Source organism: Papaver somniferum, chromosome 3 (genome assembly GCF_003573695.1).
Source record: "Papaver somniferum cultivar HN1 chromosome 3, ASM357369v1, whole genome shotgun sequence".
Classification (NCBI taxonomy): domain Eukaryota; kingdom Viridiplantae; phylum Streptophyta; class Magnoliopsida; order Ranunculales; family Papaveraceae; genus Papaver; species Papaver somniferum.
In genome coordinates this window covers 168149334-168170916 of record NC_039360.1, presented here as the reverse complement: position 1 = coordinate 168170916, position 21583 = coordinate 168149334, and positions in this window count along the sequence as shown.

Sequence of the window (21583 nt, the reverse complement as noted above, 5' to 3'; positions counted from 1 at the left end):
TTCCTAAATATTAATCCATTTCTAGTATTATCCCACTTGAGATTTGATTAGGTAAGTATTAGGTAAATATTAGCCCATTTAAAATGTTAGGTAAGTATTTATACACGTTTTTATTTCTAGATGTCCTAAATATTAGCTCTATTTTTCATGTATCTTTATTAAAAAGTGAAATTACGTCATCTTTTTAATAACGTAAACTTGTAGTCTTTCCTATTCTCATTATTCTAACAATCTCATTATTCTGACAAAAGAAAACAAAACAATCTTCCTCTTTACATGATGATCAAAAATGTTTCAGAAAATGTAAAAGTTTCTCGTTTGTCCATATCCCACCACATGAAGATCATCAATTCTTCCTCTTTACATATGTGAATATTTTTATCCTCTTTTTTGTCCATTCTTCCTCTAATATTATGTGTTATGCAGGTTGATTAAGGTTGGATTATTCGATTGCCATTTTTTTTGGGTTTTACATATTGTAACTCCCCACGTATTGCACTCCACGTAAGTTTCCTCACCGTACTCGATTGTTCAATTTGTTTAATGAGTACAATGGAAATTATGCTTTGTATTTTTGAATTTTTCTCCTGTAGAATGAAAATTATTTCTATTATTTTAAAAAAGAATACATTGTTTGTGTTTTACAGATTATTGAAGATTGGCAATTTTCATTTTTTTTTTTGAAGACATGGTTGAAATTTATCGTAACATTTTGTTTGTTTTTTATAGGTTGTTGAATTTTTTTTTTTTAAGAGATGGTTGAAAGTTATTATAACATTTATTTTTTCAGTTTTTTTTTTTGTTGTTGTAAGGATAGCATTTAATTGTTGTAACATTTTAATTAAAGAGGAAGTAATTAAGAGGGCTAGAGTGGGGTTACAAACACCACAGCCGCTAGATGTCTTTTGCTAGGATGAGACTGGGGTGGTCGGATCACATGTTTGTCTCTCAAAATGTTATCGGTCCGTCCAAGGCTCCAAAACCCGTGCTGTTTTGTATTATAGATTGAAATATCACAGGTTGTTCGTTTGAATCAATCAATTAGAATATCCAACCTTTGGTTGTTGATTTACATTGATTGATACTTGAACATTGGTCTTTGGGACCATTCAAGTGATTTCTCTTGTATTCAATTAGACTCGCAGATTTCTATTTGCTTGAGTAAGTATTGAATCGAGAAATAGAGATATAACTCTTTGATATACTTTATTAATATTGAGTCTAGTTGATTCTCTTGAAAGTATATTGGAGTTTGTCCATAAGATTGTTAAGTGAAATATTGGGTGAGGTTGTTGTACCCCCAGTTTTTCACTTATGTTTAGGAAACTTCTTAATGAGAATTTATTCTTGTGTTTTTAAGAAGGATTACTAGGGTTTGGAATAGCCATTATTGTGAGTACACATAGCTATGTCCAATGATTTTCATCTTCTATGTTTTTAGATTTATTTATTTAAATTCTAAGTTTTTGGAAGATGATTTTTGCAATTTTAATCTTTATGATTTTATATATTGCAAACTATTATGGGATATGTTGTTTACGTCCGTGAACCAGTGACTGTCCCATATTTGTTCAAAAGTTATCTCTATTATGTCGGTATGAATGTATTGATTGAAGATCGAATGAACTTTTGACATTACAAAAGTTAAAACATTTTATGTCATTGTTTTGATGGAAGAAAGGATAAACTTTTGTTTACAAGAATTAAGTCTATTATATGTCATTGTGTAAATAGTGGTGGAAAATAGAATGAATTCTTGTTTATTCCGCAGTATTGGTCGATATCCAATCCACATCTTTGTGCATATACTGTGTTGCTCCGTAAGGTTCCTTATGTTTGAGCATGACCAACTAAATTGATCATTCTCTTCTGGTTATTTTAGTTGTTGCTCCGTAAGTTCTCTTATGTCGAGCATGACCAAATGAATTGATCACTTTTTGTGGTTAATTTAGTTGTGTAATTCCGATTGAATTAATTATGAGTTTTCTTGTGATTAATTTAATTGTGCATTTCGATTGGATTAATCATGAATTCTTTTATGGATAATTCAATTGAATACTTTGGATTCAAATTCATGTTTTCATGTGATTTGATTTTGTCCAAAGAAATCCTCCTTTTCTTGTGAAAGTAAGGCCTCCTTTGTTGTTCTTTCGGGAATGACATATTATGGGGGATAGTTCATTTTGAACTTGTGCATAATTGCCAAATCTTTGTGGGGAGTGCGGCTGTGGAATATTAGGGGTTATCTTGTATCTTTATAAACTCCTTGATGAATGCATTTATCTTCGGCTTTATGTTGACATCTAAATAAGTTGATATGGTATTCTCTTTTGGTCATGAAGTATCTCTGTGAAAATTTCATGAGGATCCCACTAGTTTTCATACTTTTCCCAATTTATATTGACAAAAAGGGGGAGAATTAATGTGTAGTGTGATACTACAAATACATATGGTTTACAGATTATTATGTAAGGGGGAGTGGTTTTCATGTTGAGATGAAGTATTGACTAAGGGGGAAATCACCATAGTATTGTTGTCAAAGTTGTGATAATTGAAATTTGATGTTGTGTAATAATACTATGACATTGTATAACAATGATTGAGAGCATTTTGTTTTCTCATTGTTATCGCTACGGATCTTCAACAACTGTGATGCCAAACTTACAACCTTTAGGATCATGGAGTACTTGGAAGTGACGAAGATTTCGAGTCGCGTTGAAGATGCCAAGGAGATCAAGCATTTGGATGGGAAGCTACAATTTCTATCTATTTTGTAATCCATATGTATTGATATTTTTGTCACTAAAATTGGCAAAGGGGGAGATTGTTAGAGCACTGCTCGGTCGAACTCGCATGCATTGCTGTCTCAAGTATGTTTGTCAATGTTAGTGATCAAAACTATAAGTATTGATTTCTAGCCTATTTATAGATATCTCGGACTAGGACATAGATAATGTAGTTGATCTTGATTTCACATAGTTCATCATTTGAAGACGAAGAACTACTAAGTGGAGCTTGTGGAACTTCTTTGACAAAAGGTATGTGGAGACTTGAACTCATCTATCACTTGGAAAGTCTATTACTACTATATCCTATATTGAGACATAAGTCGTGTTAAGATATAGTTTTCTCTATACACATTTGAGATTTCGATCTGAGTATATCTCGCTTACATATTTCTCGAAATATGTGTTGGTAAGCTTTCGTTTCAACCAAGTTCATCTTATATCATGAGAAAATTATCGAGTAACATCTTACATGGATTGTGTGATATATTCATTTGATGTAGGCTTGGAATGTTTCAATAATGATTATTTCAATATCTTGAAAATTGCTTTGATGCTAATAGTGTGTGAAAACGGCTATTATCATTATTGAAGAATGTTTCAATTATTGAAATAAAGAGTTGAGAATGTAACCATGTTTGGATATAAACATATATAGTGTGTTGGCACATTAGTGTATAAATCCACAAACCGGGAACCAAGTGTATGCATTTGTGTGTATACCAAATTGGTGAAGGAGACAAGATAAGGCGGAAGTTTTCGAACCGAAAATATCTGCTGAGTTTGGGAATTACAAACTCCTAAACTAGTTACCTTAAGTATGCGTATCCGTACGCATACTGGCGGAAGTTTTCGAACCGAAAATTTCTGCTGAGTTTGGAAACTTAACAAACTAAAATCCGGTTGCTTAAGTATGCATACCCTTGCGCATAATTAAGCTGGTTACTTTGTAAAATCGGTCAGTTCATGGACTTAAATATTTAAATAATAAGGAATGCAATCTTTGGAAACTGTGGCTATAATGTTCATGATTGATTCAAGTGAATCAAACCGATTTGGTTTCAATTGTGTTTCTATAACAATTGAACAACTCTTTAACTAGTTTCATTTGAGTCATTTGAACTAGTTATGATTGAGATGAATAAAGTTAATATGAGAGCAATCATATGGCTAACCTCGGTTAACTGTTTGTGAACCAACGTGGTGTAAACGTTTAGGTATGGTTACATAAACCTAAATAAGGTTACATTTCATTTGTGTGTAACAAGATAAGTTCGATCTAATGGTTGAAAGATATTAGCATGGTTGAATCAGGTTTTTCATCAAACGGTGATTATTGAATACTTTGTTACCAAGGTAACTTGGATTGCAAACCCTGATTTGAAAACTATATAAAGGAGAACTCTAGCAACTGGTAAATCTAATCCCCACACCTCATGTGTGTTACTAGTTGCATAACTAGAGTCGATTCTCCTTTAACCTTAGGTTTCTTCTCGAGACCCTGTAGGTTAACGACTTGAAGACTTCATTAGGATTGTGAAGCCAGACCCAACTATTATCTTTTTAGTTGTGTGATCCGATCTTGCTGTTTCTATCGTGTTGAGTACAATTGAAATAATTGGCTAGAGATTTTATAGCTCTGATAGGAAAGATAGAAAAGTATTCACAAACACCTTCGTCTCATCGTTTGTGATTCCACACTAACTTGTTTCGCTAGTCGATTAAGTTTATCTTGAGGTGATTGATAATACCTGTTCTTCGGGAATATAAGTCTGGTATATCAGTTGGTTCATGTTCACCTTGATTTATCAAAAGACGGAACAAATAATCTTAGGTATTTCTGTGGGAGACAGATTTATTCAATCCTATAGACTTTTCTTTGTGAGACAGATTTGTCTATCAAGTCTTCGACTTTGGGTCGTAGCAACTCTTGGTTGTGGGTGAGATCAACTAAGGGAATAAAAATGCCTAGTATCCTGCTGGGTCATAGACGTAAGGAGCTCAAATGTACCTTGAATCAGTGTGAGATTGATTAGGGTTCGATTACAGTCCAGTCCGAAGTTAATTGGTAGTAGGCTAGTGTCTGTAGTGGCTTAATACAATGTGGTGTTCAATCTGGACTAGGTCCCGGGGTTTTTATGCAATTGCGGTTTCCTCGTTAACAGAATTTTGGTGTCTATGTTATTTCTTTTCCGCATTATATTTTGTTATATAATTGAAATATCACAGGTTGTGCGTTAAGATCAATCAATTAGAATATCCAACCTTTGGTTGTTGATTTACATTGATTGACACTTGAACATTGGTCTTTGGTACCGTTCAAGTTACTTCTCTTATTCAATCGGGCTCGCAAATTTTTATTTGCTGATTGCAGATTGAGTTAAGAGTTAGAGATATTAGACTCTTTGATATACTTTACTCTAGATTGAGTCTTACTGTCTAGTTGATTCTCTAGAAAGTATATTGGAGTGAGTCCTCTCAGATTGCCAAACAAATTGTTGGATGTGGTTGTTAGACCCCCGCATTTTCAACTTCTTTTTATCTTTCCTATCGGAGATTAAATCTCAAGCAAATCTTAGAGAAGATAATACTCAATCACGATAGAAAACACCAAGATCAGAACACGCAACTACAGAGAAAATTGTTGGGCTTCACAATCCCAATGCAGTCTTTAAGTCGTTAACCTACAGGGTTTTGGAAAAACCTAAGGTTAAAGGATAATCGACTCTAGTCGCAACTAATATCATACTTTAGGTGTGGGTATTAGGTTTCCCAGTTGTTAGAGTTCTCCCTTATATAGTTTTAAAATTAGGGTTTGCAATAAATATTACCTTGGTAACAAAGCATTCAATATTCACCGTTAGATGAAAACCTGATTAGACTCAAGCTAATATCTTTCTACCGTTAGATCGAACTTAGCTTGTTGTCTCAATAATAGTTAAACAAAATTATCCATATGAACACTTTCATATCAACCTTATTCATCTTAACCACAACTAGTTCAAATGAGTCAAATGAAACTAGTTCTAGAGTTATTCAATTGTTTATGTTCTTATAGAAGTATACAAGACACAATTGAAACAAAATCGCTTTGATTCACCCGAATCGATTCATGAACATTATAGACACGGTTTGCAAAAGATTGCATTCCTTATTACATTAATGTATTGGTTCATGACATAACAGATTTTAGAACATAACATATTCAAGTATGCAAAAGAGTATGCATACTTAAGTAGCTGGACTTGGACTGTGCTCGACAGTATGCAAACGGGTACGCATACTGTCACACCTCCAAACATCAGTTGAAATCGCGTATGGGTATGCATACCAAAGTTCCCGGAATTCAACTGAGTTCTCCAGTACGCATACGCATATTCTAGGTCCCGTACTTCACCTGACCTTGACAGTACGCATACGGGTATGCATACTACAACGATCTTGGATCAACATATATGCAAGTACGCATACTATGTCTATAATACAATTAAGGTTAAGTGTTCTAAACTCCATTTCAATCATTGAAACAGTCTTAGAAGATGACAATAGCTGTCTCACACAAACTGTTAGCTTCAAAGCAATTTTCAAGTGATCGCATGATCAATACGAAACATTCCGAGTCTACATCAAATGATTGTATCACACAAATCATATAAGATGTTACCCGACGATTTTCACATGATCATCTTTTGAATTTCGTCAAGAATATAAGATGAACTTGGTTAACGCGAAATCTTACCAACACATATTTCGAGAAATATGTACGAAATATGTAAGCGAGTTAAACTCAGCTCGAAATATCAAATATGTATAAATCGAATATTATATAGTTATAAGACTTTTGTCTCAAATAGGAGATAGAGTAGAAATAGACTTTTGTCTCAAATATGAGATAGAGTGATATATGAGTTTCAATCTCCACATACCTTTTGTTGATGAAGTTCCTCATGCTCTCCTTAGTAGTTCTTCGTCTTCAATTGATGAACGTCGTGAAGTATAAATCTCAACTACACAATCTATCCTAGTACGAGACATAGTTATAAGTAGACTAGAAATCAAGACTTATAGTTTTGATCACTAAACTTGAAAAACAAGCTTGAGATAGCAACGGTTGAGAGTTCGACCGAGCAGTATTCTAACAATCTCCCCATTTGTCAATTTTAGTGACAGAACTATCAATACATATGGATTACAAAATAAATAAAACTTTGTAGCTTCTCATCCAAATGCTTGATCTCCTTGGTTCTTCAACATTACTCGAAATCTTCGCCACTTCCAAGTACTCCAGTGATTCTGAACGTGTTCAACTCAGCATCATAGTTGTCGAAGATCCGAAGCCATAACAATGAGAAAACAATTGATCTCAATCATTGTTATACAATGTCATAGTATTATTACACATCATCAAAGTTTAATTATATCACAACTTTGACAAAGATACTATAGTGATACGTATCAATCCCCCTTAGTCAACACAGTACTTTCACAAATATGTGGATCAGGGAAATACCAATACTGCAGAATAATCAAAGATTCATTCTATTTTTCATCAATATTTGCACAATGACATATAATAGAATTAATCTTTGGTGTCAAAGTTCATTTTATCTTTCATCAATATTTGCATAAATACATATGATAGACTTAACTTTTGAGAAAATATGGAAAATCATAGTTCATGGACGTAAACACACATATCCCATAACAAATTGCAATATATAAAACCAATAAAGTTCAATACTGCATAATCAATCTTTGTCCTTATAAGGTAGAATCAATCTTTTTCACACGGATTTACACCAAGAATAGTTACCAAAGGCGTATAAAAAGATTTTCTTAACAAATAAGAACAGACAAAGTCAATGACGACTATGCATCATAGTTCAAATAAGATGATTGTGCTCATTCAAGAATCCCATAGTAATGCCTACTACTATCCATTCTTGAACTTCATTCTTTATGATTCACCAAAAACATTCTTGTAAAAGCTACAAATGATCTTAGAAGAGTATTACTCCAAGAATCCAAGTTCCTAAGTCCAAGAGAAGTGGAACAAGTGCGGCGAAAGGGAGCACAACACTCAAAAACAAGAGACGGGACAAAGACCAATCTTAACTCATCCAAATTCAAGAATTATAATCTCCATTTTGAAGGGAATTCAAATAGGAAGAGAATACGAAAGAATGAGGTAATTCCGAGTTCGGACGAAGACGTTACGGCCAAAACAAGTTTACCAAAAATCGACATCTACAGAACAGTATGCATACCGGTTTGCAAACGAATTTTCGTGAAGTAGAGCAGTATGCAAACGGGTTTGTGTACTAAAACCCCTGGATTTTGATTTTAAATGATAGTATGCATACCTTGTATGTGTACCATGAAGTGTAAACATCCCGAACTACTATTTTCAAACCTAAATAGTAGTGATGAACGATAAGAAAGGTACATGGATCATTATAAAAACACAAATCCCTCTTAAGTTTATAGACATACCTTTTTAGAAGAATCCAGTCGAATTATACAGCCTTACCGAACATATTGTGTGTGCACCAATTCTCACCGTATACATAGCAGGGAATTCCTTGGTGAGGATGCACTTACAACACAATCAAGTTGTGTTGAAGTGAACAATGTCTTGCTCACCACAAGTGACTTTTGGATTATCATGAAAGAGATCGCTTTTAGAACCTTTCACATCCAAATTCATTTTTCCAAAGAAATTTTTAAGTTCCAACATCATGGATACTGCCTTCTCCATAGTCATAAAATTTTCTGGGAGATCATTCCTTTTCACACTCAAAACATCATTGACATTCTTTGGTATCTACTTTTGAGTGTGTTTAGGAACAACCAGAACCTTCTTACCATTATTCTCTTCTAGAATTCTCGGAAGAGAATTGGATTAACCATTCTTTTCCAAGTTAGTATTTCTCCAATTTGGAGCATCGGATCTTGTCTTCGTCTTTACGAAGTTATCCTTTGGATAACCATTACGATTGTGAAAAGGCTTCGTATGGCGTTTATAGGAAAGTCTAGGTTTATCAAAGCACTGATTCCTTTGCCTAAAGGTTGGACTTACAACCTGTAACATTAAGGGGATTAGTCTTAACATATGATCTTGGTTTCACAACTTTTTGTGATGCCCAAACACGAACATCATGAAGTTTCTCATTCCTTATACAGAAACGACATTTCCTTTCCAGGTGACCTTTATTTCGGCAACAGTGGCAAACATAAGGGATGTTATTACCTCGATCCGTGTGTGCTGACTTTGGAGGTTGATATACTTTGCTCTTTTGAACTTTAACTCCCGGTGTAGGTATTTCACTTTTGTCATCAGTGGAAACCTTTTATTGAGAAGAATCACTAGCCTTGACAAATTTTACCTCTTTGCTAGAACTTGGAGCATCTATTCCCTTATAGTCCAATCCTCGTGTATCTCGCTAATTTTTACTTGCTCGTAGAATTGTGGTTAATTTGTTTGAAATGAAATTGAACTTTTTCAAGTCCTATTCTGTAGATGGGAAAAAACGATTTGCTGGTTTTCACGGAATTGAGGAGACGACCGTACGGAGGAGACTCCTTGAACCGAGAGAAATGTTCAACCTCACACAGATGCACCGCTGCAAAGGGGGTCCTTTGAATTCGAGAGATCAATATTTAGTACTCTGGCCTAAACCAAGACAATGTCCGTTCCAGAGTAAATTCGGTCACAAGAGAGGATGAGTTGATCTGTAGGAGGGAAGCTGAGAAATGTGTGGAGTCAATGGTAATCAAAGATTGTAGCTGTGTTTTGAATTCTGAATATGATAAGTTCTGAATGATTGAAATTGCTCAATTGAGAGTAATTTCTCAATTGATGAGTTTTTGATCTCGTATTATTATTTTGACGTGATATTGATGATGTTCTGTTGTTTTCAATCATGATTCAGAGACTTATTTATATTGCTGGAATTGTAGACACCATGATCCCATGAAGTGTGACAGTTGATAGAACCAAGGAGTGGGGAAATGGAAATCGTGTTTGAAACCAGTTGCTCATCGTGCGGAGACTTGGTCGATTTTCCATCCACTACTTTTCTAATTCCTTCAACTGATTGCACGACTTTCTCACATTCCATCGTGTGTTTGAACACACGTGTCATAGACCGCCAGACTAAAACCCTAGTTGATATCCCCCAGTGACACGATTGACGTCTCATGGTTAATTTGTCAGTTGTTGACTTCATGACTTATGGGACGATGAGTCCATGTATTTTCTGAGTTGAACATGATTTTGTAAAATGTTCTGAAACTCATGAATTGAACGTGCATGTTGACACAGAGACGTGATTCTCACGTTGAGTTGAGCAAGTATTGCTCATTCGATGAATTGTTGAATATTGATAGTTGAACCAATATTCTTTGGTATGAGCAAATATTGCTAGTTTGAGCAAACATTGCTAGTTCGAGCAAGTATTGCTCATTTGATGAACTGTTGGTAGCATGATCGAATAAAATATTAATTTAAGTTACTGACTGCTGGGTCGATCAAAATAAAGTAAATGTTAATCATGAAATTAATGTAAAATTATCAGAGTATTTGAATCTGCTCAGAATTGTGTTTCTGCAGAGCTCTGGATTCAAAACCCTAATTTACCAAAATAATGATTTATTTCAAATCAACGCAAAGTGAAGCAAGGACCGGCCACATGGGATGACGAGTTCACCATGTATGTCCATATGCTCGAATGAGCAAAAATACCAAAGTCCTTGAGGACCAGTTGGTGAAAGAATGATCAAATGCTGGTTTAATCATTTATTAAAATAATGCTCGTGTGAGCGAAAAATAATATAGCTTGAGGGAAAGAGGTCATGGGACCGGCTCTTGGTGGATGTGGGACCAATTGATGGTCGTTTGAGCAAACCTCCAATTGTTTGGAAAGAGTTTGAACTGAATATGAGCAACTAAGCAAATTAGGTTAAAATCATTAAAGCATGTGGGACCAGCTGTTTGTAAGCCTCAGGGTCACCCTTTATCGATCAAGGGGATGTGCCCATGTCACCATAGTGTCCGCACTTCAGTCCTGAGAATTTTGATATTTTCTGATGCACGTTTGAGCAATATTTGGAGGAAATATGCAAAATCCATGGTTTTGCTGAAACTGGGAAAAATACATGAGATGAGGGAAATAAATAAAACAGGGAATTGCAAGGTGTGGGACCGGACACGGCTAGGGCATGACCGTCCGTCTGACAAGCACAGTCCCACATATTTCCCAGTTTTATGTAATTTTATGTACTTTCTCTGATTTGAGGGAAATTCCATGAAACTGGAGAGTTTGATAAAATTGGGGAACTTCCATGAGATGAGAGATAAATTAATAATAAAATAGGGAATGGGAGTGTTGGACCGACAATGTCCGAGGCATGGCTGGCCGGCCATGGGCGCGGGTCCCAAGGCACTCTTCCCAATTTTATATGATTTTCATGATTTTAGGGAATTTTCATAAAATCAAAGAGATTTGTTGAAATAAGGATATTTTATTGAAATCGGAGAGTTTTCATGGAAGCAGGAAACAAAACACCAAATAATAATAAAATAATATGCGTGTGGGACCGGCTAGGGCATGACCGGCCGGCTAGAGCCCGGTCCCACAAGTCTTCCCTAATTTTTAATATTTTCTATGATTTTAGAGAAAATACATGAAATTAGGTAATTTTCATGGTTTTAGGGAAAATTCATGAAATCAAGGAATTTTCATAATTTGAGAGGAATAATAATAAAATAATGGGGACGTGAGGTGTGGGACCGGCCACGGCCAAGGCATGACCGGCCGGCTGGTACTCGGTCCCGCGACACCTTTCCCTAATTTTATTATTTTGATAAAATCAAGAGATTAGATAATTTCTTTGAAATCAGGTATATTTGCTCGAACAAGAGAATTTTCATGAGATCATGGAAAAATAATAAAATGTGATAAAATATAAAAATGGTCACGGGACTGGTCACGGCATGACCGGCCGACTGATGAGCCCAGTCCCCCTGGCGCCTTTGTTAATATTTTATTATTATTATTATTTTTCTTTCCTATTTTGCATAGGTTCATCGTTTCGTCGTATTTTGAAATACTCGTTCGTACGACGATTGTTAGTACATCATCATTGAATACACTTGCACCATTTCAATCGAGGCTTACTCGAAGGTAGCTCAGATGCCCATGTGTTGAATATTTATTACTAACCCATGGAATTCTGCTGGGAAGAACCATGGATTGCAGTAATGAAACATTATCAAAATATTTGAATATTTTCATAAAATATTCGAATATTTTCAGAAATTCAATGGATGAATCCAAGAATTTTAATTTTTTTTAATTAATGGCTCTATACTAGCAGAGAAAACTGCCTAGGAGCATTAATTATTCTGATATGAGCTTGCTGGAGCTTCATATCCTTTATATAGTCAGGAAAAACTGTTGTTTGTATCCTGAAGACGTTATCGCTCTATACTAGCAGAGCAAGCTGTCTAGGAGCCGTTAATCTCGTGATTCTATATAGAAATAGTTATTGAAGTGTCCAGTATTCATGAGATATGTCGTTGTCCAGCCGAGAGACTACATATCTGCATGTACTCTGAGAGACAGTATTCTCAGTCAGAGTTTCGATGAGAGACTCGTGCCTCAATATTCGCGTCTGATTGCTGGATCAGAGGTTCGTATTATTATGGGTTTACGATTTTAGCCTTTTTCGAAAATCCACCTTCTACATTAAGTCCCCTGCTTAGTGAGGAAAGTCGTGTTCCTCAGTCAACATTGAATGGTGATTTTCCGGTTATAAACAGTATAAGTAATTGAACTTAGTCGCAAGTTAAGATGTTACCGTATTTCGATAGCACGAGCAAACCATGACTTGAATGAAAATATCTGTGGCACGATATAGCATCGTTTGATGAGCATAAAGTGGTGTAGAACCACTGGTTTGAACGTGGAACCTTGGTCGGTTTAGGATTCACGGGCCGGGCCCAAAGAGGAAATCCTTATGGAATTAGGTTTTTGGAAATAAAATTTAGTATAAAAGGAATTAGTCCCTTTTTTTATTCTTCCTCACACGACCGACCACCAGCTTCATCTTCCTCTCATCTTCACGTCGAGCATCAGGAGTTGCAGGAGAAAGTCGCCGGAGCTGTTGTCGCCGCCCGACCGGAGCTAGCACCGTGCGACCAACTTCCGGCCGGCGCCGACCAGGTACGTCCATTTTTTTTTTGCTGATGTTATGAGTTTCATGAATTTATCATGTTTGAGTTATATATACACGTGCATATATTAGTATGAGTTTTGTTGAAAACCCTCGTTTTTGAAAATGTATGTTCGTTTGATCGTTAGTTTGAGAAACTAATAATAATCCCTGATTTAGGAGAGATTTTTTTTTTGTATATGAACCTAGGTCCAGTGACAAAATTTAGATTATAAGCTTTCATCTGAACTATAGTTTTATCATAAAAGGTATGATTTTTTACAAAACCGAAATAAACCTCGTTTTAGAGAATAATGCTCGTACGAGGAAAATACATTTTTTTTAGATATATGCAGCCGTGACATATTATGTAGAATATGATGACATATTTTATTCACATGATTTTGTTTTCATTAGATAAAATCTTTGAAAATTTATGTGAGCAAGTTGCATTAATTACTGTTTCAAAAAATCAAAACGTGGGTTTTGAGTAATCCTCAAAGCTAGACAACATATTTATGGTGAAATATTGTATTGTTGTAAACTTCATAGGTCAGTTGTGTGAATGTTCACATTATGAAAATTGTGTCCATGATTTTATGAAAAATCAGTTTTGTTCGTTATTGCAGGTTTCAGGGAACTAACTAACTCTAGCGTGTTAACTCTTACGGCACAACCACTATTGTTAGTAGAATTGTAAAGAGGTAAGAGTTCAGAGTTACCATTTTTTAGATACTGGCATTTCCATTCGCATGATTCCATCACCTTGTCGAATTTATATTCAGATGACTGAAGTAAAATACTGTGTGAATTTCACAGCCGCTTCGCAAGGATGTCTGATTCTCCAACTAATGATGCTTCCGAAGACGAAATATGTGTAGATGATGACATCTCCATAGAAGAAACGTGCATGGATGAGACTTCTGTTGGTGGAGAAGAAGAAACACCTGAAATCAAGAATGTTCCGAACATAAATGATTCATTCTTTAAGGTCCAGGAGACTGAAAATCGTCTCAAGTCCCAAGTATATCGTCTTTTGATTAATCCCCGAACGGTTATTCAAAAGAAACTGGTGACTCCTCGAGCTGCTATCCAGTTTTGTCTTGAACGAGGTCTCTTCCAAGCTTCAATGATTGAATTCAAACTCTCTCAACGACCCTTAGAGAAATCTTCTGGATGGGCGAGGCACATGATGGGATTTCCTCGCGTTAGAGCTATGCTGGATAAAGCATAAGTTACCAAGGCCTTCCATACATTTGGAGAGTTTTATATCTTTCATGATGCATGAGGTATTGTGCCTCTTCTTGCCCGCTGGTGCATTCCGACTCGTACCTTTATATGCAGTTGGGGAGAGTTCACTATTACCTTGGAAGATATAGTTGCTTTATTGCATCTTCCAATTACAAGTAATTTTCCTGGAGAACTTTCAACGGCAGAGGAGAAAGCAGTTTCCAAACCTTTAACAACTGAGATGGAGAATATTAACAAGGTTTCTGGAAAAGGTTGTTATGCTCATTGGTTGACATACTGGTGTCCACGAGACATCCCTCTTGATGAACCCGACGGTATGTTGTTTATTGCTACTTTCTTGTGCTTATGGCTGTCCAGGGATGTTTTTGAAGACGCTGGAACCTTGCTGAAGCCATTTGTAATCCCTTTTTCCATCAAGATGGCTCAAGGTGAACAACTCCCAATAGGTAGCTTATTCTTAGGCTCTTTGTATTTTAACCTGGACTCTCTGGTTGTAGACTCCAGTGTTTCGAACGGCTTCATGAAAATTGAATGCTATGCCAATACAATGTTTCTCCAAGCTTGATGTGGGAACGTTTCAAAAGTTATGCACCTATCCCCCGTAGTATCTTGCAAGGAATGAACGTTGCTGATTCTCGATCTCCAGAGAAGGACAATGCCAGAATTATGCGCTGGTCTACGAAACAACCTCAATCCAAGATACGCTTAGTTGACGTGTTATACAATGAGTCTAAATTTAATTTCCGTCATTGGGTGCTAATTCCCCCTCAAGTTTCTCAATTGATAACTTTCAATGTTGGATAAAGTAAGTATTTGAAATCCGGTGCTGACTTGAATGATGGCGAGAGATCTTTTATGCTGAGTTGCAGTCCCGGTCATCTGATATCAGCAACATATGGAGGCTTTTCGGTGGAGGAGTACAACATTGACAGAGCCGCCCGTCAAATGGGCATGGACCAATGCATCCCAACTTTCCAGAGGAGAAAACCACCAGTGGAATTGCTGAAAACCTGCTTGGATCATACACACGTTGAAGGAAGCTCCTATTGGTTCCCTTGTACTGAACGAACCACATATGTGACTCCAGGTTACATAGACTTCTGGAATCAGCAGCTTGAGCGTCTACATAATTACGTGATGGTTGTCCAACCTTTAGTGAAAGATCCTCCTTCTGCTGAGATGAGTGCTTCTCGTCCAAGATTGAGGCATATTTCTGGCGATGATAAGCGAAAGACATCTCCAGGAAGTTCACCGGTACGTATTTTTTGCATATTCTTCATACATCTCATATCATTGTCTTCAATTATCACATTAATTTCCTTTTGTAGGATGGTCGTGCTGTGATACCTCGAATTGAAGTGAATTTCGCGGAAGCGGAGACAATCATTCATGGTGGAGAAGGCAGGAGTAAGAATTTCAATTTGTTGCCTAGCACCATAAAATCTCCAGACGTATTTTTGGTGAGTTGTTAACACTTCTCAGCTATGACTTCTTCCATCCGTATTACTAGGATCATAAAACCAATATTTGTTATTTGGTTACAGAACTTTTCCCCATCGAGTATTGATGGTCTTCGATTCTCTGCTGCTGGGCAGACAATTTCTCATTTGAGCCTTGAAAATGACGTAAGTATTTCTTCACATAGCCGCGCACGATGCTTTGTATATAAAATACTTGATTGTTTGATAATGTGTCCAAGAGGATGTCGCTGTGGAAGTGGAGAGTGCTGACGCCCGTTCATCTTCGGATAATGGAGATAAAGAGAATTCTCAAAGTTCGAAACCGAATAAAAGCGATGAGCCTCTTGACGTTGAAACGAGCAACTCCAACTCCTTGAATGCTTCAGAGACCCCCCAAGTAAGTATATCTCCTGTAAACTCTTCATAGAAGTATGAAATTTCTGATTTGTGAGTTAATGAATGAGAATCCATGTGAATATGCATGTAATTTCGGTGAAATACGTCGTCAGAAACTTCCAGGCTTCAGTTTTTTAATGAAAACACCGTAAAACCTTCGTCCGGACTCGGATTTTCAATATCTGAATATGCATTTTCATGCCCAGGAAATTTCCAAGCTTTAATAGAGAAGCTTTTTAAGTTTTGAGAATGTTCAGGGCCCTGAAAAAGGCGAAATAGTAAACTTCCAGGAGACTTTCAGAATTTTTTCAGATGGTATGTTTCCCGATGTTTTGGCCACATATCCTTGCTCGTTTATCAGATTGTTATGAAATTTTGACACGTTGTAGAGGACATCCATACGAAGAGAATGGTGTATCGACCATCCTCAGATTCCTTGTATATTGCTCCAAGTTCCTATTTTAGTTCAGGGCAGAGTACACTTTCTTCTGACGAGATTACCGAAAAACGTATTTTCATGACTTTCATGCTATTTGTTCATATATTGGGTACATGATGATGAACTTTGATGATGTTGAATGACTTGTATACTGAATTTTATAATCTCACTTGGTTTCATTATTAGATGACTCTAACCTCATGTAATCTTCGTATTAGGTGGCGAATCCCGAAGTTGAAGATATTGAAACCAATGAAGATAACTCGAACTGTCCTGGAGTTATTGATGAAGATACAACCATACCTGAACTTCAAGGCCATGAGAAGGTTGTCATTGAAGTCATGGAAACCCAGGTTGTTACTACTTCAGTGGTAGAAGAAACCGAAACACCAGTAGAGAACACTGAAGAAATTGCTGCCCCAATTGTAGAAGTTGCTCCAGTAATTGAGAACCGTATAGTAGTGCATGAATACCCAAGTGCAGGAGTTTCCTTTGATCCTCCGTTTGATGCTTTACTCCCGTATCACGAACTAGGAGGAAGTTTGGTCATATGATTGTGGACAGGATTCAGCGTTCCCATTGGATATGCAGGTTTGTATGAGAAAATATGGAGGAAGTTTGGTCATATGATTGTGGACAGGATTCCTGGGCGTGCTTATGCTTTAACAATGCAAGTAGGTATCATCTTGCGTGTTGTAAGTGATATATGCACTAGGTCCAGGAACACTGTGACTCCATATATACTCTTTGATTGGGAGTTTAACTTGGAGAACTCAGAGAGACTTGGCTTCAATGTGAAGTGGCTTCTCAAGCAGACGCTATCAAGAACTCGTGTGATAATAACATACCCTTTCCAAATGATGCTGTGATGGAGAAGGCAGAGAGGATTGCAAGGCTGACTGAAGAATTGAATGCAGAGAAGGCAGCTTTACGGGCTTTGAAGGATGCAGAGGAGCAAAAATCTTTCTTTGCTGACTTTTTTTGATTTCTTTTCCATAATCTCTTGAACTTCTGAACTTTTGAGAGATGTGAGGTTTACATTTGGGTTTTGATATTAGCTGATTTTGGATTGCTAGATGGTTAAGGATTTTCTTTTGTATTTGATTGAGATTTTCTTTTAAGTAAAGTGAACTGAATTTTTGATAAATTGCTGAATTCAAATACTGATTGCAAGCATTGCAAACATTTTGGAGGAATTGAAATACAATGAAAGAAAATCCTAAATGGAAAATCCAGATGCCATGAATGCTCAAACGCCCAGTACCTCGAATGCCCAATAATTTCAGACAAACGCCTTAAGCCAATTCTCATGAATTACTGGCAGGGTTCTGCCATCTGTGTTGATCAACTTGTAGTATGCTCCGGTTATGGATTTAGCAACCATAAATGGTCCTTCCCAATTGGAGCTCCTTGTAGAGTAGAGATCACATTTAGTTGCCTTAAGAACCAAATATCCTTCCTTGAATTTGTTCGGCTTCGCCTTGAATATTTTCTGATAATTCCATGGTCGTGGTACATATGGACACTCGTGCAGAGGGGAGTATCCGGAGTACTGTCGATCATGTTTAGCTAGGTCTTCAACAATAAATCTTCCGATAAAGTGATCGATCTGGAAGGGATATGAGTGTAACCATCGGGTGTAATACTGCTGAGGTGAGACTATCCATTCGTAGCTTTTGGTGATTGCCAAGTTGTAAGCAGGGAAAAGTCCCTGAACCAGAGCAGTATGTTTGAACATTGGTAATATTGGAGCATGAAGAGGAATAAGACTTTCCTGAGCTCGAAACCTTTTGAAAAAGGTATGTGGACTTTCTACAGGTTCTTGCGTAAGTCCCATCAAGGTTTTAACTTCCTCCAAATGCTGGAATGGTGGGGCATCCTCTGCTTCCTCTAATTCAAAGTCTTCGTTGGTGGCATCGTGTGTTGAATGCATTGAAGTTATCCTTCCGGTATGAATCCAAGTTCTTCCAAGGATCATGTCATATCCAGGGTATTCCCGGATTATGTAAAACTTGGTCTTAGTGCAGACCAAATTTTCCGTATCTTTGAAAATGATGAAGCCGTATGCGTCTCTGAAAATTCCTTCGTGGTACCTGATTGCTATGGGAGCATGAGTGAAAAAGCGGGGGTCTAACAACACCACCCAATATTTCGTTTAGCAATCTGTATGGACAAACTTGGATAAACTTTTAAGAGAATCAACAAGACTCAATCAATTAAATGTTAATCAACAAGTTAATATCTCAATCACCCAATATGATTGATACTCAGAAAATACAATCTGCGAGTCAAATCAGGAGAGATAACTTGGACGACATCAAAAACCAATATCCAAGTGTTAATCAATGAGATCAACAATCACAAGACTGTATCTCTAATTGATTAAGTTTAAACGCACAATCTGTATTATTTCAATTATATAACAAATATAATGCGGAAAAGAAATAACACATACACCGGAAATTTTGTTAACGAGGAAACCGCAAATGCAGAAAAACCCCGGGACCTAGTCCAGATTAGATACACACTGTATTACGCCGCTACAGACACTAGCCTACTCCAAACTAACTTCGTACTGATATATAGTTGAACCCCTATCAGTCTCCCACTGATACAAGGTACAGTTGCACTCCTACGCCTCTGATCCCAGCAAGATACTACGCACTTGATTCCCTTTGATGATCTGACCCACAACAAAGAGTTGCTACGACCAAAATCGCAGGCTTTGACAATAAACAAATCTGTCTCACACAGACAAGTCTATCAAAGGATAAATATGTCTCCCACAGATAAACCCTAATTTTTGTTTTGTTTTTTGATAATTCTGTCAAGGTATATTCAAGGAACCAATTGATAAATCCGGTCTTATATTCCCGAAAAACAGCCTAGATATATCAATAACCTCTCAATACTCGATTCCTAAATACACAAGAAGAATAGTGAGGATTCACGAACAGTGAGACGAAGATGTTCGTGAATACGTTATCTTACCTATCGGAGAAACAAGTTCTCGAGCCAATCAGAAACAATTGTACTCTTAACGATAGAAACGTAAGATCAGATCACCCAACTATGATAAAAGTGGTATCGGCCTGGCTTCACAATCCCAATGAAGTCTTTTAGTCGTTAATCCGAGTTTGAAGAAGAAACTCAAGGATTAATGGAGATCGATTCTAGCTTTGAAGAAAACTAGTATCACACAAGAAAGGTGTGTGGGGATTAGTTTTTCTTCAACCTAGACGTCCCCTATTTATAGCCTTTCAAACCAGGGTTTTTACTTAAGAATTAAGCAAACAATATCAACCACTGATTTAGATCCAAGCTAATATCTCTCAACCGTTAGATCGAAATACAAAGCTTGTCAAACACACTCGTGTACGTTTTCCAGGTTTGTGAAAACCGACCCAAACGTTCACATACATGTTGGTCCAATATAGCAACCCAAAAGGTAACCATATGAGCTTCACATATTAACCATGTTCCTCATCCATCATAACTAGTCCACTTGACTCAAACGAACTAGTTAGAGAGACATTCAATTGCTATGAGATCTTATGTAACTACACAAGACACAATTGAATTATAGATGATATCGATTCGATTAGAATCGACTCAATGAACATTATAGCCACGGTTTGCATAAAGAATTCCTTAGTAATTTAATATCATGTTCAGAGCAAATCATCTTAGATTACAACCACTCAAGTTCACAAAAAAGTTCGCGGACTTAAGCATTCGGTTTGAGTTTTCCAAAACTCAGCAGAAATTCTCGGTCGAGAACTTCCGCCAGTTCGCGGACTTGCGTCCCACAAACGAGTTTCGAAAATCCCAGCAGAAATTCTCGGGTTTGAGAACTTCCGGCAGTTCGCGGACTGAGTTCGCAGACTGGGTTCGCGGACTTGGCAAGCCAATTCCACAATCCTACCGAACATACTTGCTCAACAAAGTTCAAAGAACTTCGGATCAAGGGTTACGTAATCTACTCTCATTTCAATCACTGAGTCTTTCTCTTAAAACGCTATCCCAAACGTTATTCACAGATTGTCTTCACGTCAGAGCAATTCTCAACTTAGTGATTGAAAGATGAAGATAAACTTGACTAAACCGAATATCTTTACCAACACACATACTTCGATAAAAAGATAAGCATTGAATACTCAACTCGAAATAGTGTTGTGCATGATCTAGTCTATAAAGAATACGACTTTCGTCTCATAAGAAGTAGGGATAGAATAGATAGGCTTATGAGTGACAGATAAGTTCAAGTCTTCACATACCTTTTTGTTGATGAAGTTCCACGGTTCCTTGGTGTAGATCTTCGTCGTTGTCTTTGAATCTCCATGAAGTCCTTGAGCTCATCCACACTTTTCATATCCTAATCCGAGACTTGCTAGTAGGCCAGATATCAAGACTATATAGTTTTGATCACTAACATTGACAAACATGCTTGATATAGCAACGCATGCGAGGTTGGCCGAGATATTCTCTAACAATAAGTAGCCTCTTGTCGAGTAATGCCAGCGGCTCTGAGATTTTTCAAAGGGATGATGTTGACGGCGGTGCCGATATCAACAAATGCTCTTTTGAATTCATTTCCTTTAATATGCACTGTAGTAAGCAGTCCGCAGTCATACATTTCTTTGTCGGTGGATGAAGGTTCAGGAGGTACTTCTTGAATCAGTAGACGTTTCCCAGATACTATGTGGTTCAAAGCTGTGAACATGTCTTTCCTCTGAGCTTTTGACAAGTATAGCAACTCGCAGACATGTTCAATCAAGGATTGAACCGCTTCTTTGACAGGAGGTTCAGAAATAGTAAAAGTTCTGATTGGGAGAGGATTCTTGTGTACTCCTTCGGTCCCCAAGTTGAGCTCTCCTGATTCGATCTTTTCTTTGAATATGCGCTTCAAAGTCTTGCAATCGCTTGTGGGGTGGCTGACGAATCTATGAAAGCGACAATACCGAGGATTTTCCATGGCTTCTTCAGTTAGTTCCTTCTTGACATATGGCAGCTTGATTGCACCATCTTGAATCCAA